The sequence below is a fragment of the Ceratotherium simum genome, chromosome 9 (genome assembly GCF_057802395.1).
Source record: "Ceratotherium simum simum isolate JZ-2026a chromosome 9, ASM5780239v1, whole genome shotgun sequence".
NCBI lineage: Eukaryota > Metazoa > Chordata > Mammalia > Perissodactyla > Rhinocerotidae > Ceratotherium > Ceratotherium simum.
Window position 1 is genome coordinate 48,454,683 of NC_141908.1, and position 17,009 is coordinate 48,471,691.

Consider the following 17,009-nt stretch of genomic DNA (forward strand, 5'->3'; position numbering starts at 1 on the left):
CTCCACCCATATCTATTTCAATGCCCATTCCAAGAACACCAATACCCAGGCAACTATTAATTGCGAGTATTCTTTATGGGGAAAATATCCAAATTTTCTACTCTTTTCTCCATTTCAGTTTAGATACTAATGCAAAAAAGATCAATTTTTTCCTTGTCATTAGCGTTGTCTTTACAGCTCAGGAATTTTATAACCTGGTAGAGAGAGGAACATTCTCTTTTTCTGATTCTGGTTTGAAATTTGACACACACTTTGGCCAAAAGAAAATATTTTATACATATTGAAGAATGAAAAGAAATAGATCGGGGCCGGCCCGGTGGCGCAAGCGGTTGGGTGCGCGCGCTCCGCTGCGGCGGCCCGGGGTTCGCTGGTTCGGATCCCGGGCGCGCACCGACGCACTGCTTTGGCAAGCCATGCTGTGGCGGCGTCCCATAAAAAGTGGAGGAGGATGTTAGCCCAGGGCCGTCTTCCTCGGCAAAAAAAGAGGAGGATTGGCGGATGTTAGCACAGGGCTGATCTCCTCACAAAAAAAAAAAAAAAAGAAAAGAAATAGATCAATTCTCTTGTGTTTTCTTTGAAGAGAGAGGGAAATGATTTAATTTGGACAGAGATGATGCTTATAGGAATTTGGATGAAAAATATTCATCAGTGAAAAGAGAAGTGAACAGACTTTTTAAATTTCAGTACTATTTCTTGGCTTATTATTAATATACTTTGCATTTGATTAAGAAGAGGGTAGGCAGGGGCTGGCCCAGTGGCGTAGCGGTTAAGTGTGCGCGCTCTCCTGTGGCGGCCTGGGATTCACAGGTTTGGTTCCTGGGCGCCCACAAACACACCACTTGTCCAGCCATGCTGTGGTGGCGTCCCATATAAAGTAGAGGAAGATGGGCACGGATATTAGTGCAGGGCCAATCTTCCTCAGCAGAAAGAGGAGGAATGGCAACAGATGTTAGCTCAGGGCTGGTCTTCCTCATAAAAAAAAAAAAAGAGAGAGTAGGCAAAGTTGAGAATTTAGGAATTTTTAAAGTAACACTCTCAAAGGCTGAGATGAATCTTCAAAACTGTATTTAAAAAAAGCAGAAATTTAAAAGGATATACCAAAATAATTTGGAAAAATAATGTCTTCATGTATGATTGCCCACAATCCTACAGTCACAAAGTAAAAATTATTTCAAAGAGGCTCACCCATATATCAGTTGATCTCTGGAGGAAGAAGGCCAGAAAGGATGTGGTTGCCCTCTGGTATGTAGATTTCCCCTTGAAGCTGAACTGGTTTGTTTGCAAAGGCAGAGCTGGGAAAATTACGGAAGATCAGAATGGGAAGAAGAGGAGAGCATTTTGAAATGTCACAAGGTGGAAAAGGGGCCATGGAAAACCCCTGCTAACGTTTTAAACTCTGCATTTGAGTTAAAATGCATTTAAAGGACAAGTTGACCAGTAAAAGAGGTCACAACAAAAAATTATGCAGTTGAGACAGGTGAGGAACAGTGAGGAATGGAGTGGAGCTAATCCAATCTTGACCTCCAGGACAGACAAAGATAGGGTGGCAAAAAATGTAGTGCAAAGACCAGGAGCTTCAGGGTCAGACACATCTTTTTTGTCATGTCATGAATTTTTTTATTCAACCTCTTAAAAATCTTGGTTTACTTATCTATAAAATGGAGAGAATAACTTTGCCTACATTATGTGACTGTTTTGAAGATCATATGTAATGCTCAGAGAATAGTAAGGGCTCAAAGGAAGTTAGCTGCTTTATCCCTATTATTATTATTTCTGGCCTCTACACTGGCCTCCTTACTGTTCCTTGCCCAAGCCAGACATACTTGTGCCTTGGGGCATTTGCACAGTATGTTCCCTCTGCTTGTAGTTTTTTTCCTCCAGATGTCCCTGTGGTTCACTCCCTCAAATCTTTCACAGTTTTGTTCAAATGTTATCTGACCAAATTATTTAAAAATGCAAACAACATTCCATCCTCTTTTCTCTTTCTGATCTTTCTTAACCTACTCTATTTTTTTCTCCACAACAGTTATCACCTTCTAATGCTGTGGAATCTGCCTATCTATCTATCTATCTACCTATCTATCGATCCATCTATCTATCTATCTATCTATCTATCTATCTATCTATCTATTTATCTATCTGTTGTCTATCTATCTATATGTTTATTTTCTCCTCACTAGAATATAAGTCCACAAGAGCAGGACTGATTTTTTTATCTGATTATTTTTACTGATGTATGCCTAGCATCCAAAACAAATCCTGGCACATAGAAGGTGCTTCATAGACTACTATTAAGCGAGGGAGTGATCAACTTTGTCACATAATGCTATCATCAAAGTAAAGTAGTACTCCACTCTCTTTTCCTATTCCATTGGCTTTTGAGGACTTAATTTTCCTTCAGGTTTACCCTTATTGTTTATTTTAGCTTTGTTGCTCCTTTATTTTTCATCAGGAATTGAGTGATATGCTATTCATCCTCTAAGTGACCGTGCCTCATTCACTCCTCTAGTAGGCTACCATTTTACAAAAACCATTCATTGCACTTACTGAGCTTTTGAACTGATTACTAGGCAGAAATGGTTGTTGCTTTTCTATGGCAAGAGAATTAAGACAAGTGAAGTCAACAGGAACACATCAGTCCATTGCCACCCTCCTTTCACTGCCAAAAGAGCTCCAACTTTCTAACCCTAGAACTCAAAACACAAGAAATATAGAGAAAACACAACCATTTTAAAGGTATTTGGATTTGGATTAAGTAAAGAAAGGGGATGGAAGGGGATGAGATGCAATTACAATAGGGCAAAACAATTGCCGACCAATTATAGATTGTTTACTATGTCCCAGAAACTATAGTTAACACTTAAAGTACATTATTTATCTTATTTTTATTTTTTTTTAATTTTTTTATCTGTTTATTTATTTTTCCCCCAAAGCCCCAGTAGATAGTTGTAGGTCATAGCTGCACATCCTTCTAGTTGCTGTATGTGGGACGGAGCCTCAGCATGGCCAGAGAAGCAGTGCGTCAGTGCGTGCCCGGGATCCGAACCCGGGTCACCAGTAGCGGAGTGTGTGCACTTAACCACTAAGCCACGGGGCTGGCCCTTAAAATACATTATTTAAAAACCCTTACAACAACCTATGATGAAGTGCTATTGTTAATACGATTTTATGGATGAGAAGATGAATCTTAGAGAACTTCAAGGACTCCTTTAAGGTCACACGGCTGGCAAGAGGCAGAGCCAAGCTGCAAATCCCAAGCTGTCTGACCCCTGACCCTGTGTCCAATCACTGCGCTATTCTGATGCCTTGGGAGGATGGAAAGGAGACAGTTAGACAGCCTCAAGTGAGAGCTAGGAGAAGGTAGTACTCCAACCCAGACAATTTTATTTCAACACAGAAATGCTGGTAGTTTTGCTATCTCAATCATTAATTCATTCATTAATCATTAATTAATTAATCATTATTTGCTGAGACTCTAACAAAGTGCAAGGTAGTAAGATGGTCTTTGAATGGGCACAAAAGCATATTAGACATGGTCCTTGTCCTGAAGTTGGAGAAATAAAACACAGACCTAATAAGGTAACGATGCAAAAGAAATATTAACAGCTTAATTCAATAGAACAAGGGTTGGCAAACTTTTTATGTAAAGGGCCAGATAGTAAATATTTTAGGCTTTGTGGGTCATATGGTCTGTGTGACAATTACTCAACTCTGCTGTTGGAGCACAAAAGCAGCCATAAACAATACATAAATGAATGAGTGTGTAGGGACTGGTCCAGTGGCGTAGTGGTTAAGTTCGGTGCACTCTGCTTCAGTGGCGCAGTGTTCGCAGGTTTGGATCCCAGGCACGGACCTACACCACTCATCAAGCCATGCTGTGGCGGTGACCCACATACAAAATGGAGGAAGATTGGCACAGACGTTAGCTCAGGACCACTCTTCCTCAAGCAAAAAGAAGAAGATTGGCAACAGATGTTAGCTCAGGGCCAATCTTCCTTACCAAAAAAAAAAAAAAAAAAGAATGAGTGTGGCCGTGTTCCAATAAAATTTTATTTATAAAAACAGTTGATAGGCTACTGGCCATGGTTTGCCAATCGTTTTGTTAGTGAAAATCCTGAGACAATATATGGTACCTTTCTGAATGAACTTTGGGGATAATAGGTGCTCTAGGAAGTTCAGAGATGGGAGAAAAAGTGAGGTCAAGGAAGAAGTGAGGAGGAGAGGACAGAGAAGGAGGAGGAGAATCAGGAGACAGTAGTGTCATGGAAACCCAAGGAAAGGGATGGTGTGATTCACTCAGAGACATTTGAAGACTTTACGTAGGCCTCAAAGGATGAGTAGGATTTTTGGAAAATGGGAACATCGTAAGGAAGGCATCAGTTAGATACAGTTGCCCATTGAGTCTTTTTGGATGAATCTAGAAAATAAAGACTTGTGGGGAAGAACATGGTTTTGTGTGGAAACAAAGCTGACTCGGAAAAGCCTGCATCTGAAAGTGATAAGGACAAATGTGGGTGCTAGCCCCTTCCTCCTCCAAGATGGTAGTAGGCCTTTCCTGTTTCTCCAACTCAGGCATGCCTGACTCGCTTTTCACCACCTGACCTCCTTCGGAGACTTTTTTCCCTGTTGCCTTAGAGTTTGTATGTTAGAGCAGCCAACTTTACCAAGGTTGTATTTTAGACAGTCTATATTTCTTCTTATTGGTCAGTGGATTTTGTTGCCCCAAGGGTTTTTTTTTCCACTTGAATTTTCAATTTCTCTGACGGAAACATAGCTGAAATAAAGAATACTTCTTTGGATTTTTGATCTTTTTTTAGTTATTTCATTCACAAGAAGTTATTGTATACAATTACAGGATGTAAACTCTATAACGTTTTCCAAGATCATTTAGTTTAACTCATTCATTTCACAATAAAAATTAACAATGAGGCCCAAAACAGGGGAAGGGCTTTCGAAGGCTTCATAATTCTTACCACATGGGATTTTTTTGATACTTTTTAATTAATATTTTTATTGGGAAATATAACACAATTATATGCTCAAATATAAAGCAAAGGTAAGTATAATAATTACTGAACAGACATATAATCACTAGAGCAAAAATAGAACAGTGCCAGGCCCTTCCCAAATATACTCCCATATCTGATTCTTGAGGCAACCACTAGCCTGACTTTTTTTTTTAATTCTGCTAAAATACACATAACATAAAATTGACCATTTTAACCATTTTTAAGTGTACAGTTCAGTGGCATTAAGTATATTCACATTGTTGTGCAACCGTCACCACTATCCATTTCCAGAGCTTTTTCATCATCCCAAACCAATACTTTGTACCCATTAAACAGTAACTCTTGGGATGGTCTTGATTAAAAATTTCCCAGATTTTCTGGAGCTCTAGTCTTTCCAAAGATAAAAAGGTTTAAAGCAACAGAGTGATTTGTGCACATATCACTTGAAGGGAGAAAGGTAGGAGTAGAACATTTGAAGCTACTTGTGGTTTGAGGCTATTTTGACATTTAGAGGATTTTGAACATCTATGGTAGGCTTGAATGAGAATGAAGGCTGAAACTGATACTGTTTTTATGTGGGAAAAAAAAAGAAAAGAATCCGAATGCCTAGCGCTGGGAAGTGCCCATGTAGTCCCCTTTCAGGAGTGCTCTAGAATCAGAGCATACGCTGCACAACACACTCAACTAGGTCTTAAGGCTTCCGCTTTGGGTCCTAAAGCTGGAGCTAAATCCCTTAGTAACTGACTCCAAACAAACTACAGCAGGATGTACTTTACAATTTAAAAACAGAATTCTTAGCCCCAGCTTCTCAGCCTTTTATTACTCTGAGTGAAGTAATGGAATGTTCACAACTCTCCCATCTGAGTAGTTTTTCATCACAGATAAGAATTGCTATTTTTCTCTTGCCAACTCCATAAATAACGGAATCTTTTCTCCTACTTACAAAGTCTAGGAGCAGAGAAAGGCCCAGACAGGGAAACGGTTAGTGAGAATTCCAGGAGGTGCAAGAGAAAAGATCACTCCAGCTGGACTGGAGGTGTTAGGTAGAAGAGGGGATGGGTGGAGGGCAGTGGAGGCTGGCAGCAAATACTACCCTCCTCTCACACCCTTTCCTCCCCAGAACATGTGCTTTTAGGGGAAACCTATTACAGTGAATACCAAGGGTAGCCTGTAATCTGAACAGGAGAATATCCAAGTGCATGGCCATATTCTTATAATACTATTTGTCTTAGATATAAGTATATGTATGCTCATGTGAATACAAAGAATCAAGACAACTATCATGTCATTATCATGACAACTCCATTCTGAAATATTTTCCCTCTGCATTTATTAAACCTAGGCTACAAACTTAACAAAAAATGAAAAGCCAAAGGCAATTACAGGCCACACCCATTCTGGCTTGAGAGACTGTGTCCATGTGTTGTGCTATTCTGAAAAATAAAGCATCCCCTCTCAGGGATCTGAGGTATCAATAGTCTCTAGGCTGAAGTAGTTTGCATTTGAATGCCTGGAGAAAATGGAAATTCTGTTATATTTTAAAAGGAGTTTCAATTCTGTTAACCCACAGAAAGGTCTGGACTTACCACCTTCCTCATTACTACTAGTAAGTTTCAATTTTTCTTTGAAATGTAAAATAACTCTACTGTTCTCCAGGACCCTCAATTTCAACCCTTGGTCATTACCAAGTCACCGTTTCTCCTATACTGCTCAAGGTCCATCAGACTCCAAGTCTTGTTGCCTTTACTTCTTAAAAGATTCTTGCATCTGCTCTCCTTTTTGTTCCCACTGCCACAACCCTTTCACTCATCAGACGTATTATAATAACCTCCTGTTTCTCATCTCTTTATTTTTCAGTATGTGTCAGACTTCTTCATTATTAGAGTCTCTTCTTCAGCAAAACAACCAACCCAAACCCATAATTGTATTTTCTTTAAGCTCTTCCATTTCTAAAACTTGTTCTCAAGCCAGTCTTCTCTTACCTCCCCCATATTCCATCATTATTACTATCATTGCTATTATTATTTTTTTTTCTTTATGTGACTCAGATTTTGGCCATTTAAGCTAGCAAGGAGTCAATTTGGAAATATACTTTTCAAATTTGATACTGATGAATTATGGGCCCAAACCTGCTTCCTGAGAAGGAATGAAAATATATAACAAAAATCTGGAGTGCAACAGAAGTGGTGAAAGGCATCTACATTGCTAAAACAAGATGTTTTTTGCAGGCAAAATTATCAGCATGTAGCTAACTCAAGATCTAATGGAAAGAGACAGATTCAATGATATTTGAGAAGACCTCTGTGTCAGAATAAGGCCTTCACATTTTTAAACTTGAGTTCAAGTTTCTCATTCATTGCTGCAGTCACCATCTTGACATTGTCGTTTTCCTTACTTATTTCAAAGTCTCAAAGACTTTGCCGACAGAGTGAAGGCAAAAGTCATCTATGATACTACAATATGATTCATCAGGAATAACAAATAAACTACCCTCCCCATATTTGATGGTCAGGCTTTGAGTACTCTGGGCCAGGTCTTTATTTTTCTGCATGCTGTGAGTTTTTGACAAGTACATTTTATTTCAAGAGGTAGCCAAGGGCTGGATTTTGAATTCCGTTATAGAAAATGCTTAATTCTCAACAATCAGATGATAATTTTCAAATATATAGGTAATCACTTTCTTTACATAGCAGCCAGAATAAACTTTTAAAAACAGAAATCTGCTCTGTCATATCCCCTTTGAGTAGAGCCTCAAGACCTTGAACTGGCGTACAGGGCCCCAGTGGCCTGGCCCCCCTCTCCTACTTGCCGTCTCCTTTCCTCTGCTCTGGCAAGCCTGGTCTTCTTCCAGTTCCTCCAATGGGGAGACCTCGGAGCTCTTGCACACTGCTATTCCTCTTGTCTAGCTCTCAGCGTGGCTAACATCTACCTGAACTCTAGGTCTCAGCTAAAATATTACTTCTTCAAAGGGACTTTTCCTGAAACTTTCTTCCCCAATCTAAATTAAGGCACCGTACTTATATTGTCTCATTGTAGTTTGTGCTCTTTTTTCAAATCCCTTAACACAAATAGTCATTGTAGAGTACACTGAATGATTCTTTGAGCAATGCCTATCTCTTTATATCAGCCAGATTTGATCAGAGAAATAGAACCACCCTGAGTAATGTCAAAAGCGAGATTTATTATAGAGATTAGGTGTCATGCAATTGTGGGTGCTGGTGAAGAAGTCTCTATGGAAGGCTGTTGCCTTGCCTCTGGTGGTGGGCCTGAGGTCTCCACAGGTCAGCTGGACTAGCAGACAGGGAGAAGCTCTAGGCATGAAATGGGGAGAGCAAGGACAAACAAGAACCCACGAGGACAAGCTAGAACCCACGTGCATCTCACACCACCTCTGTCTTTAATCTGTTCAGGCCGCTCTTAACAAAATGCCATACACTGGGTGGCTTATAAGCAACAGAACTTTATTTCTCACAGTTCAGTAAGTTGGGAAGTCAAAGAGCAAGGTGCCAGTAGATTCAGTGTCTGGTGAGGGCCAGCTGCTTGCTTCATAGACACCATCATTTCCTGTAACCTCATGTGGTGGGAGGAATGCGGGAACTTTCTGGAGTCTCTTTTATACTAATCACTTCCCAAAGGCCTCACCTTTAAACATCATCATGCTGGTGATTAGGTTTGAACATATGAAGTTTGAGGGGACACAGACATTCAGTCTATAGGAACCTCAACCTTGATGATGTGGGAAATGTGCTGCAGAAGCTGGTGCCCTTCACCATGGAGATGCACAAATGTCTGGCCCAGGACTCAGAGAAGCTGAAGGAAGGGATCAGGCAGGAGTTGCAGGCCGGCTGCTGCCTGACACCAACAGGGTGACCCAGCGGATGGTGACAACGTGTAAGAGGGCAGCAGCACCTGGTGCCTCTCACCAGCTTTCGGAGCTGCTGCTCCCTTTCCCTCTCTCCTCCCAAATCTCATGAAGATATTTCTCATGGTCAACACTAAACCAGAACCATACACGAAGGGGAATTCTGAGAAACATGGTTTCAGCTTAGGTAAATTGACACAGTACAAAACTACGCATTCCCTTGTTGGTCTATAAGTTTCATGATGGTAGGGAACATATTCTCTTTGTGCACCTAAAATGGTTTTCAATACACAATAAGTCCTGAATAAGTTGTAATTCAAAGGATGAACTTTTTTTTTTTGGTGAGGAAGATTCACTGTGAGCTAACATCTGTTGCCAATCTTCCTCTTCTCTTGCTTGAGGAAGATTAGCCTTGAGCTAACATCTGTACCAATCTTCCTCCATTTTGTTTGTGGGATGCCTGCCACAACATGGCTTGATGAAAGGTGTAGGTCCGCGCCTGGGATCTGAACCCGCGAACCCAGGCCACTAAAGCGCAGCATGCCAGACTTAACCACTACACCACAGGGCTGGCCCCCAAAGGATGAATTTTTTAACGAACAGATTATGTTTTTGTGTAGGAACAAAATGAATTTGTTCATTAAATCATCCTTTGAATTATAGCTTATTCAGGAGTTAACTGTAAATCGTAATTGTGTAAAATTGCAAAATTGACAAACTTCAAATACGATGCTATTTTAGCAGTGCATTTTATAAATTTAACTACTGTTGGTTACCTAATAATTGGTGCAAACAAATTTGCAACTACCTCAAATTATTTTGGGATATACAGATAGAAAGATAAAATTAATTAATTTTAAAATGTCACTATAGGCAAACGTGGCTGATCCTTTTCTTAATTATAACACGTTTACTTTTAAGAAATCAGAAAAAAAATGCTCTGGGACGGCCCCGTGGCTTAGCGGTTAGGTGTGCGCGCTCCGCTGCTGGCGGCCCGGGTTCGGATCCCGGGCGTGCACCAACGCACCGCTTCTCGGGCCATGCTGGGGCCGTGTCCCACATACAGCAACTGGAAGGATGTGCAGCTATGACATACAACTATCTACTGGGGCTTTGGGGGGAAAAAATGAATAAATAAAATCTTTAAAAAAAAAAAAAAAAGAAAAAAATGCTTTAGCAATTCCTTAGAACCTTCTCAAGATGTAATTGATGGCAGAGATTACCTTTAGTCAACTGCGAAACACTGTTTGGAACTAACCTAAACTTCAACAATTGTGCTGAAAATTAGGAACCTTTGGTGAGAAAGGGAATCAGAGAAACAGAAACTGTCCACACTCCTGTTCTCAGAATGCCTGGGACCTCCCAAGGAGCTGTGGTGTGAAAGGCTGACTGCCTCTCTCTACCTGACTATTGAAATCCCCGGGGATCTTGTGGTCCCCACCAGAGCTGGCCTTTGGTACACTTCATCTTCAGTCTTGCCACGTCAATGTTTGACAACTTTTGGGTAACAAGCCTTGCTTAATTGTGCTTTGGTTTAGCAGGACGCATTGAAGACTGTGACTGTACAATTTCCATGGGTGAAAACTGAAGAAAATGCCTACTAGGTGATGTGTTTGTTTTAGTAACATTTAGTTTCTAATTTTAGAAAACTCCCCTAATTTTTTCTGACTTGCCAGTGCACCAAAAGAGAAGGAAGGGGAATCACATGGCATTTATCCAGTCTTAAGGACTTCAAAGAAATAGTTCACATGTCAGTTCAAGCAGGGGAAGATATTTTGGGAAAAAGAGCCTAGTGATGAACATTGAGTTGTTATATCAGCGTTAGGCAAGTTTTAAACAGAGAAAGACCCCGGCACATCATCAGCTTTCAAATTGCTATTCATTTAATCATTCATTCATTCCACTAATAATTTTTTAAGTGTCTACAATATACTAAGTGCAGGTTAGGCCCTAGGAGTATAGCAGTGAGTTAAACAGATATAATCCTCTGCCCTTATGGAACTTAAAGCCTGGGGGGTGACTCAGTTAATAAACAACTTCACAGATAACTGTATAATTCTAACACAGGGTGCAGTGAGAGGGGTCTAATTTAGCCTAGGGCTCAGAGAAGGTCTCCTTGAAAAAGTGATATTTTATTTACTTTCTCAGATACTTAATAAACCAAAGTGGCAAAATTAAATGGAAATGTTTAAATGGACACAATTAGACTCTCCTTTTAATTCCATACATACATACACACATACATAAAATAGATGCAAACTTTCTAAAGAAATTATAAGCAAATTGAATCTAAGATTTGTTAATAACAATAAAGTAGTACATATTCCAGAAATAAAATAATGATCAGTAGCTGAAATCTGTGGACTTGTCAATGTTGTTCATCACATTAATAGATTTTTTTTTAAATGATAATTTCACTGGCTACTGAAAAAGCATTCTAGCACAGAAAAATGCTTAGTAAATTAGAAAAATCAGGAAATTACTAAACCTAATGAGAGAAGGATATTTTAAAAAATTCTTTGGGAAATATAGTTAATGATAAAACATTAAAAGTAATTCCATTAAAGGTAGGAGACCACAACTATTTGACACTGTCCTAGAAATCCTAGTCAATGCAATAAGAAAAGAAATAAGCAATATAAAGATTTGAGAATGTACCAGTTAGACTAAACATGACTCAATCTGTTGTGGTTTGGATATTAAAAAGTTAACCACATTGTCCACTTCTGAAAGAAGAGAGAAAATTGTCATTATTTGCAGATGACATGACAACCTTATCAAAATCCAAGGCAAGGAATGGAAAAACTACTTGAATGAATAAGATCATTCAGCAGAATTTTTTTGGTAAGATAAAAAGACAACATGAAAGAACTCAATAGTATTTCTTTACATCAATTTTTTTTATACCAAGTGATTCATAAGAGCTGCAAAAAATATAAAATATCAAGAAATTAATTTTTCAAAAGTTAAATTTTTATAGAGAAATTATAAAACTTTCTTGAAGGACATAATAAGAAAATTTTAATAAATAGAGATTATTTTCAGGGATGAAAGGACATGCTTTTATAAAAATATCTCCTCAAATTAAGCTATAATTTAATAAATTCCAATAAAAACTACGAAATGATTTTTCAGCAAACTTGACAACCTGAACCCCAAATTCATATAAACGAGTCAAAGTACATGAATAGCTAAGGCAATTTTTGAATAGGAAATACAGCAGTGACATATTTCTTAAACAAGGAAAGAATCAGCATCCAAAAGAAAAAAATGTGGTAAATTTGACTACATTAAAATTGAGATGTCAACATAGTTAAAGACAATGTGAGCAAAGTTAAAAGAGAAGCAATTGACTGGGAAAAGTCTTTTCAGTAATAATAATAATTAGCAAAGGATTAATATTTATGTTATATATAGAACTTCTATAAATTAATAGAAAGAAAGACAAAAGATATGAACAGGCAATTCACAAAAGAGACAATCTACATGACTAATGCATTCCTGAAATAATACACAACCTCATTAATCTTAGGAAAACATAAATTAAAACAACTCTGAGATACTATTTTTAACTCATCACAGTGGCAAAATTTCAAAGTCTGAAAATGTCATAATTGGTCAGGATTTGGAGAAAAATGTACTCTGCTGGTGGGAATATAAACGGATATAGACCTTTTGAGGAATAATATGGCAGTATCTAGTAAAATTGAAAGTATACATAACCTACAGTGAACTAACTTTATGTCTCAGCACACACACTAGAAAAATACATATATGTGCAAAAGGAGAAACATCAAGGATGTTCAGGGAAGCACTGTCAATATTAGTAAATAAGTGGAAAAACTTAATGGCCATCAATAAGGGAATGGATGAATGAAATGTATTATATCCATGCAATTCTATACTCAGTGGCAGTTAAAAAGATCTTTAAATCTATAAATGTCAATATAAATAGACATCAAAAGCAATGCTGAAAAAGAAAAGCAAGAAGATTGACAATACATATGCTGTTATTCATGTATGTTAACCATATACAAAAGAAAACAATATTACATGCATTTTATGTTTATCTTTCATATACGCATAGCATTTAAATGCAAAGGCATGTTATATATGTACATGTATATTATATATACACATATTTGTATATGGGGAAATACGTAAAACTAGGTATAGGTCAATGTAAAGCTATTTGAGAACAGACTGGAAGGAAACAGACAACACTTTAAACACACCAGCAGAGAGCAGTCTAAGGAATGGGGAGGAAATAACCATGGGGATAAAGGTTTAAAGGAGGCTGACCTGTGTCTGTAGTGTATTATTTCTTAAACTAACAAATAAAAGACTGAGAGTCAGTGAGATAAAATGTTAACAATGTTTAATTCAGAGCGACTGAATAAGATATTTGCTATGTTACTTTTTGTAAATTTTCCTCCTTTGACTCTCTTAAAATTAAACACAATTTTAAAAAATGTACTTATAAATTCCTTCTCAAACAATGTAAACACACAGGTCAAAGGCCCAAAGTGTCTTTGGAATTTTCTTTTCTAAAGATCTCTGATTAGACTAATCAGGTCATCACTCTGGTTAGGTGTGAAAAGGAAAATAGAAGAGAAAATCCAAAAGCCGAGTTCATTACGGGAATTCCCTGAGTTCTTTTAGAAAGATCTGATTCCCTTGGTGGTGGGGGCAGAGGGGGTAGGAGAGAAACAGGAGAAAGGTTATCCCTAGAGACTTCTCCCTGTACCCCTGCAGACTCCTCCAACTGGCAGAGCATAGACATGATGCGTTAGTGAGCAGAGAGAGTAAATAACAAATGAAGCAGGAGGCGGCAGCTCCCTTGAGACCCAGGCAAGACGTCCTTTATAAGAATATTACAACCTTTCTGTGTAAGACGCCAAAAAGGTGAAAAGCTCTGGTAAGGCATGATAATGGTAGGAGAGGGAAAGACAGAAGTCCACCCTTCCAGAAAGTCTTCTTATGCTATGCCAGTCCACGCTATCTTCAAACTCTGAACAACAACAGTAGACTACTCAACCTAGCATCCATCATATATTGTTATAGGATTATAGAGCCACTTAGAGGCCAAGAGAGTTTTGGGCCACTTCTATTTCTTTGAGGCTCCAGCATATTAAAATGATGAAATAACAAAGTAGACTTATAATAATTGTATTATATGTTAAGTGTTTATAATGAACAATAATGTTTTTAATGCAAATTATAATAAAATGTAAGTATGCTAGCTGTCACAAGTACAAATCATGAAAATAATATCAACTTATTGTGTCCTATGCAAGTTTGTTCCAATGAAGGGATAAAAATGTAAAGTTCTATAATGAATGTCTTTGTCTTTTAATCCTGTTAGTTTCTCTGTGGCTATGTAAAACCTCAATAGAAAATAAGGCTAAAAATCTGCAATTGAGTTCCTTCGTGAAAAAGGGGTCAGGCCCAAGTGGCTTGCTTTTGCTATCCCTCCCCTGTCCCCTTGTTTTAAGTTCTGCTCATGGGGGACCAATTGAGAGGAATGACTGTGTCTTATAAGCCAAGAGGATGAGGGGAACAAGAACAGGACTTTAGCTGGACTAGTGGTGGAATCATACAAACTACAAGTCAACTAGATGGAAAGGTCAAGTTCAGAAAGGATGACATAAAGCAGGGAGGGGCAGGAAGATGCCATAAGTCCAGGCAGGTGAGATACTCAAAGGAGAGACTTATGTCTGGTCTAACTGCCCCTGATAGAACCTAGTGGTTCATGGAACAATGGTGGGGTGCAAAATAAACGAGTCGACTGAACTTTAAACCCCCTTCTCTCTGCAACTCATGGTCTGATCACCATGTTTTATTCTCATATTGCACTTCTCTAAAGCCTTTTGGTTCTAAGTCTTTACAACTGTCATGTTAACATTTACTTTGAGAAATTATTGAAAATGTGCCACTGTGGGGGAATGTGCTCAAAGACAGTGGTGGCTCCCCCTGTGACCCTTCCACCCCTGAAAATACATACACTGCCATCAAACCAAGCTTCTGACTTAACGTCTGGGGAAGGCAATGGCAAGGATCCTATACTTGGATTAATAGAAGAGGGCTTAGAAAGAGGGAAGAGTGAAAAAACTGGGAGTTGTGGACAAATAGAGACAAAAATCCCAAGCCAGAGTTGGTGAGCTATGCAATGAGGATCTAGGCATTGGGCACCAGCAGTTGATGGTGGAGCTTGACATTCAGCAAGCTTTCCCTATATCCTTATAGCTCAAGTCCAAAAGTAGTCTGAATGTGATGGGCCTCGTGTGCAAGTGGAGGAACCATACAATTCCCATAACGTATACATCCCTTACGAACTCATCCAAAGCAGAAAATATACCACCAGGCCTATTAAAGGTGCTCCATTAAAAAAAAAACGTGTTATTAAAAGTATAATAAAGCTCTAAGGGGCCAGCCCAGTGGCACAGCAGTTATGCGCGAGCGCTCCGCTGCAGCTGCCCGGGGTTCGCAGGTTCGGATCCCGGGCGCACACCAACGCACTGCTCGTCAAGCCAGGCTGTGCCAGCGTCCCATATAAAGCGGAGGAAGATGGGCACGGATATTAGCCCAGGGCCAACCTTCCTCAGCAAAAATGGGGAGGATTGGCATCGGATGTTAGCTCAGGGCTGATCTTCCTTACACACACACACACACACACACACACAAAAGTATAATAAAGCTCTGAAGTGTCAGAGCCTTCAGGGACTGTGTATGAGTAGATTGTTAGATATTCTGGCCAAAGGGTCTTCATGGCCATTTTTCATTTGACACTATTTTTTTCATTCAGAAACCCAGAATGGTACACTATTACCAAGAGCAAATGGAGGAGAAAAGCATAAGGCATTCCACTCCCGAGAGATAATTTACAGGTTATAACAAAGAGAAAGAGAATAAAAGCCTAAGATGTTCTTCAGTCCCGGTCTGTTGCAAGGTCGAGAGAATTGTTGCATGCTTGCTACTTTGTTGTTCTCTCCTCCTAATGCCCCTCAAATGAGAAGGAAAAGTTGCACCTGATGTCATCACTCTGTTGGGAGGCCTGTAACATCAAGGGAGAGAAGAGAGACCAAGCTATGTCACCAACATTTCAATCTGATGAACTTTTTTGTCCCTCCCTTCTAACCTGGAGCAGTGGGACAGAGGAGGAAAGTGGGAGACAGAGAATAGTGGGAAGACCCTCCAAGGACCTAGACAAGAGAAAGGTCTGCTGCAAAAGGGGAAGCCAATGTGAGTTCCATCTGATTATAATTTAATATAATCTTAAAAAGAGAATAAAATCATTTTGATCAAAACAAAAGAAAACATAAAAGCAAAACTATTTTAATTTACTTGGGCCCTGGTAAGAAGAAAGTCTCCCTTGACCTTTGGCTAAAAAGTCCTCTAAAAAAATGTGCAGCTCAAAAAGGAAGGCTGTTTTTGCAGGGAAAGTTGCTTTAGTCATAGAAGAGTTAGTTGCTAGTCAGAGTTTAACAGAAAAATCCCCTGAAAGTCTGAAGTTTCTCCCTCTGTGTCACTTTGAGTTGCTTTCATCTGGCACCAACCCCATTCAGATTAATCAGCGTGAGAGGATTTGAGGCTATTTCTGTCCATTAATTTATTCATTTCTAATTTTTAAAAACCTTATAAACAAAAAATTAAAGCAAGTAAAGTCCAATGATAGTAAAATGTTTAAAAAATTTTTTTCTAAGATGATATTTTATTTTAATAGGAAAAATGTCTCAAAGAGGTTTGTTTAAAAAAATTCATGAGATCACCTGATCTTTTATCAAGTCACACATTTTTTCCTATGAAGCCATTGAGACTATGTGCTATTTTGAAATCACTAAATTCCAAAACTTCTTGTGGAAAACTTTCTCCTCTTGTCTCCCTCCAACGTGACTGTGGACAGAAAGGAATTGGGTGTGATAAAATATAAACGCATTGCTGGAATTTAAATTCAAGGAGGGTTCCATGAGCTAGGCCTGATGGCCTGGTGGTTAAGGTTCAGCACACTCCACTTCGGCAGCCTGGGTTCTGTTCCCAGGCACAGAACCACACCACTCATCTGTCAGTTGCCATGCTGTGGCAGTGGCTCACATAGAAGAACTAGAAGGACTTACAACTAGAATATACAACTATGTACT